This window comes from Triticum dicoccoides, chromosome 1A, assembly GCF_002162155.2.
Source record: "Triticum dicoccoides isolate Atlit2015 ecotype Zavitan chromosome 1A, WEW_v2.0, whole genome shotgun sequence".
Taxonomy (NCBI): Eukaryota; Viridiplantae; Streptophyta; class Magnoliopsida; order Poales; family Poaceae; genus Triticum; species Triticum dicoccoides.
In genome coordinates this window covers 603025310-603031611 of record NC_041380.1, presented here as the reverse complement: position 1 = coordinate 603031611, position 6302 = coordinate 603025310, and positions in this window count along the sequence as shown.

Sequence of the window (6302 nt, the reverse complement as noted above, 5' to 3'; positions counted from 1 at the left end):
TATGAGATTGATCATGTTCTTGTAATAGGAATCACGACTTGCATGTCGATGAGTATGACAATGGGCAGGAGCCATAGGAGTTGTCTTAATTTATTTATGACCTGCGTGTCAACATAAACGTCATGTAATTACTTTACTTTATTGCTAACCGTTAGCTGTAGTAGTAGAAGTAATAGTTGACGAGACAACTTCATGAAGACACGATGATGGAGATCATGATGATGGAGATCATGGTGTCATGCCGGTGACAAGATGATCATGGAGCCCCAAGATGGAGATCAAAGGAGCTATATGATATTGGCCATATCATGTCGCTATTATTTGATTGCATGTGATGTTTATCATGTTTATGCATCTTATTTGCTTAGAACGACGGTAGTAAATAAGATGACCCCTCACTAAAATTTCAAGAAGGTGTTCCCCCTAACTGTGCACCGTTGCAAAAGTTCGTCGTTTCGAAGCACCACGTGATGATCGGGTGTGATAGATTCTTACATTCGAATACAACGGGTGTTGACGAGCCTAGCATGTACAGACATGGCCTCGGAACACATGCCAAACACTTAGGTTGACTTGACGAGCCTAGCATGTACAGACATGGCCTCGGAACACAAGAGACCGAAAGGTGGAGCATGAGTCGTATGGTAGATACGATCAACATGAAGATGTTCACCGATGTTGACTAGTCCGTCTCACGTGATGATCGGACACGGCCTAGTTGACTCGGATCATGTAATCACTTAGATGACTAGAGGGATGTCTATCTGAGTGGGAGTTCATAAGATGAACTTAATTATCCTGAACATAGTCAAAAGGATTTTGCAAATTATGTCATAGCTCGCGCTTTAGTTCTACTGTTTAGTTATGTTCCTAGAGAAATTTAGTTGAAAGTTGATAGTAGCAATTATGCGGACTAGGTCCGTAAACTGAGGATTGTCCTCATTGCTTCATAGAAGGCTTATGTCCTTAATGCACCGCTCAGTGTGCTGAACCTCGAACGTCGTCTGTGGATGTTGCGAACATCTGACATACACATTTTGATAACTACGTGATAGTTCAGTTAAACGGTTTAGAATTGAGGCACCGAAGACGTTTTGAAACGTCATGAAACATATGAGATGTTTCGAGGGCTGAAATTGGGATTTCAGGCTCGTGCCCACGTCAAGAGGTATAAGACCTCCGACGATTTTCTTAGCCTGCAGACTAAGGGGAAAAGCTCAATTGTTGAGCTTGTGCTCAGATTGTCTGAGTACAACAATCATTTGAATCGAGTGGGAGTTGATCTTCCAGATGAGATAGTGATGTTTCTCCGAAGTCATTTCCACCAAGCTGCTAGAGCTTCGTGATGAACTATAATGTATCGGGGACATATATGATGATCCTTGAGATATTCGCGATGGTTGACACCACAAAAGTAGAAATCAAGAAGGAGCATCAATTGTTGATGGTTGGTGAAACCACTAGTTTCAAGAAGGGCAAGGGCAAAAAGGGATGCTTCATGAAATGGCAAATCAGCTACTGCTCTAGTGAAGAAACCCAAGGTTGAACCCAAACCCGAGACTAAGTGCTTTTGTAATAAGGGGAACAGCCACTGGAGCAGAATTACCCTAGATACTTGGTAGATGAGAAGGCTGGCAAGGTTGATAGAAGTATATTGGATATACATTGTGTTGATGTGTACTTTACTAGTACTCCTAGTAGCACCAGGGTATTAGATACCGGTTCGGTTGCTAAGTGTACGTAACTCGAAATAAAAGCTACGGAATAAACGGAGACTAGCTAAAAGGTGAGATGACGATATGTGTTGGAAGTATTTCCAAGGTTGATCAAATATCGTACGCTCCCTGCATTGTTGCATCTAGTGTGCTATGTAGGTGCACTAGAGGAACTGTTCGATCAAATCACCATTGATCTAATCGCAGCTCGTGGAGAGCTGGTTCATCGAGCCCCGATGAGAGAAGAGAACGAGCCCAACGCCGACAACCCAGTCGTGTTGTTTGGACACCCGATCGAGTCCCTGAGATCTGCCCCAACCGTCGGCCAAGGTGCTTCGATGACCCCAGAAGTGCTTCGTCGCCTCTTGGGAGCACACTCCAACGGGGTTGTGGCCAACAATCCCCGAGATGGTCATCATCGCTACCCCGAGCCTGCAGCCCCTCAACCCACTCCAGCTAATCCCGACAGTGAGACCAGAGGAGAAGCCTCGACATCCACAAGGCACGCCCGCTTGGATATGAACGAGGTAGACTAATTTACTCGATCAGTACCGAGCCTTAGTACGGCCACGCCCTGTATTTGTGTGTCGCCATGATTGAATGTTGTTTGCTTGAGCGAGTCGATTTTTTTTACCATGCTTGTGTACGTCGGTGAACGGTTGCATTTTACTTCGAGCGTACCAAAAACCAACCCCGGCCACACAAAGTTTGTGCTATGAGTAAGCTTTTTGGTTCCAACTAACAGGGAAGATATTTTCAAAAAAAACAACCCTTATCAAATCTCAAGGACGAGTTTTTTCTTAAGGGGGGTAGTGTTGTGACACCCCAAATTTTTGGCCTTGTTTTATTAATTAAAATTTTGCCAGGAAATTAAAACTTTTATTTTCTGGGCTCCCTTTTTATTTTTGAACCTTTTTCTCCCTTGTTATTATGGAGTTTTTCCCCAAAGTGAAAACTTTTCAAATATGTTTTTGGACTTGTTTAACCTCTCAAGAAAAACTCTTCTTTTATTAGTAGAACTAATTACATAATTAATTTGCTTGATCTTTATTTTCTTGAAAAATGGTTTTTTCAAGGTTATATGGCCATAATTGAACTACAACCATTTGATAAATTCACTTAAAATTCCAACCAAAATTTGGAGATGTCATGTGATGTTTTTAAATCACTTTTATGCAAAAATATCTTTTATTCATGTAATATTTTGAGCTCCGCATCAATTTTTCTTCTCTGGTCCAGAGTGCAATTTTGCACTGCAACCCATTTAAATATTTCCTTCTGGCCTCCACCAAAATTATGGGAAGTTGGTAGTAGCATATGATTCAACTTTATGCAAAAAACCAGTGATGTTATTTGAAAATTTTGATTGAATCAACCTCATTTTCATTCTGGTCCAGCCTTGTGATTTCTACTACAACCCTATTTATTTTTGCTCCAGTGACCTTGTTCCTTCTCCTAATTGTAGACAGCCCTACCAAACCCCTAAGTCTAGGAGGATGCACCCATTTGAATATTTCTGGTTCATGAAATAATGCCATTTATCTCCTGTCCAGAATTGTAGTTTTGCAAAACTTGCACTAACAAGTTTGTGCTTTTCACAAACTAACCTCACCACCCTCTTATTCATCTAAAGAGACCCCACTCTGGAAGTTTTGGCCACTCCAAGAACTGCCTAGGTGCCTTTGGCATTTTGTCAAACACCCTGGTTGCATAGCCAGTTTTGGCATGATTTCAAGTTTACATTGTGAACTTGAGCCCCTGACCTATCCAGCATGTCTCATGGATTTGCACTAGCCTATAACCCCTTTCTGCTAACTCTCTTGTGGTTTGGAACCCTCTAGGCTGCCCTGGCATTTCGTCGAGCATGTCCCGGGCGTGCACTGGGTGCGCCCAGAGCGTGCGTTTGGCACGCACGTGCGCCCGAGTCGCCACGTCCCACCCCCGCACCCAATCCGGTCCGTGACCGACCGCAGCCAGCACGCAGTGTCCCCTTCTGCACCCACCAGCCCCGCATCTCTCGCCACGTCTCCAGCAGGCCAGCCGCTAGCCGCCACCGCCGCCCGACCGCTCCTGCGCTAGCCAGCGCTGCCCAAGCCGCCAGCGCTTGCCACCTGCCTCCTGGAACAGTGCGTGCTCATCCGCAAGCGTGTCCCCTAGCGCTTGTCGCCGCCACGACGCCCTGCCACTACAGGAAGGCGGTCCGCCGTCGTTCTTATCCGGCCGCCGCAAACCGACCTCGTCGCGCTATATAAGGAGGCCCCCGAGCTCATTCAAGCATGCAGGCAACCTCAGGCCACCCCCATGGCACCCCCTCAGCCCACAATCGTCGGAGGGAAGTCGTCTTCCCCGACTCCGGCCGGTTCGGCCGCCGCCATGTTTCAGTCCGATTCGTCGCGAGCCGAGCCCCTCCAGTCCAACCAGTGCCACCAACCTCCTCCTCTCACCCTTGCGAACCCGTCCAGCACCTCTAACACGATCGATAGCCACCGGAGTTCAAACCCCCAACACTCCCGAAGCCACCGGCCGCCGCGGAGCTCGCCGCCGACGACTCACTCCGTCCCCGCCGGCAAGTAGACCACCGGAAGGACCGCCTTGACCTTGCGGATCCATCCCTGTCCTTGGACCCTCGTGAGATGCCTCCGCTCGCCGGCGGCGATCGCTGGAGCACTGTCTCTGTTCGGTCGAAGGAAACGGCGCGCGCGTGGACTGGTCAAACCTGACCAGTGGGTCCCCCGGGCCCACTGTCAGTGACTCACGCGCTGCCCACGCTGGATAAGTGGAGGCGTAAAGGCTCAAGTACGTCTCCTCTGTGCGAAAGCGTAATTCCATTCGAACCGTTTTCTTTTCTGGATTTTCTTTTAAAAATAGATTTTGACCAGAGCTTTGACTGTCTATAACTTTTTAAATATAACTCCAAATGAATTGATTCTTTTTCCTACATCTCTCAAATTCTGTCTAGTTTATTTTAAGATTTATTTGAAAATTTTCCAAACAACTTTTTTGTACTGTTTTTGAAATATGTGTTATTTACATATTTTTGAAAATAGGATTTTTGAAGAGAAGAAACCTTTCAAAAGATTTGGAGTGCACCCTGCCTTTCCACACCATGAAGGCAAGCATCTTGAACCCTGGCATAATATTTTTGATGTGTTGGTTGACACGATTATAACACCACCTTATTTCGGAGAACTCGTTATTTTATGTGATGATGCGATCATTTGCATGAATGCATATTAGTGATTTCCTCGCTGTTGGAAATGAATATACTTGTGATGGTAAGCATCCTCATGTGCCTTGCATGCATGCCGGAAAGGAATCCGGGAAAGCCTCTGCCTTGGGTAGGAGTGAGCTTGTCGCCGGTCCCCGTCGGGACGGTTATGTCCGGTATGGCATAGTAAGGTATAATGGGTGGTGATTTCGTCGGTTGAAATATATTTGATATACATGTCATGCAGGGAACTCATAAGCCTCCTGAGTCGGCCATAGACCGAGTCTTGTTCCGGTAACCCCCATACTTGTTTCGTACTGCCACTGGTCCCTACCGTAGGTGGGGTATGGTTCAGTAAGTTGTTAACCCTTGTCTTGGCACACACCGTACAGAGAGGCCATGGTGGAAGATATCGGTTGTAGCCGGTAGGCATGCCACCTGGTCCGGGGGCATGGGTGTATCCGCTTGGGACCGAGAGGGGGGCACCCCTTAGAGCGCGCGATAGAAATTTGATCCCATGCTACGCGAGGTTGTAGCCTCCCCACTTAGAGTTTTGCTTAACAGGTGTCATGGGTGATTCCAGACACGAGTAAAAGCTGGTGTGTGCAAGTCAGGTGTGTTTCAATTAAAAGACCGTAGACGGAATTAGTCCGATGGACTAAAGGAATCCGTTACTCGTGGGTAAAGAGTACACTCTCTGCAGAGATATTAAACCTATTCGAATAGCCGTGTCCATGGTTAAGAATTACAGTCTGGGATGGGTCAAGTGTCGCTCTTAGTGTCGGTCTTCGGAGGAGAAACCACTAAACTCGAATATTGATGATGACATGTGATATATGATGGTTATGATTGTTATCATTATTGACTAACCGTTTGCATTGTTTGAAATAAGGAATATCCCTGGGACGGTACCACCTCCTGGATATTCACTATGATTATGTTTCAAATAAGCCCCTTATGTGGTGTCGCTCAGACGCCCGACTGTGGCATGTTTGCTATTTCACTTTCATATAAGCCCTTTATGTGGTATCCATCAGACGCCCGACTGTGGCATGTTCGTTATTTCATTTTCATATAAGCCCTTTATGTGGCGTCGCTCAGACACCCGACTGTGGCATGCTTGTTATTTTATTTACTTTATAAGCCCCTTACGTGGTGTCGCTAAGACGCCCGACTGAGGCATGCTCACTTTTACTATCCTTTCGAGACGTTGCTTCAGACATCCGATCGGTGCATTTTATTTCTATTCTGTCATTGCATATTCCGGTTGCATATAAATAACCTGCTTGCATGCATCAAGATTTTATTTATGACTGACGATGTGATCATAAAATATTTCTGTATATGTTGATGAATTATATTATACATGTGTTCTTAAT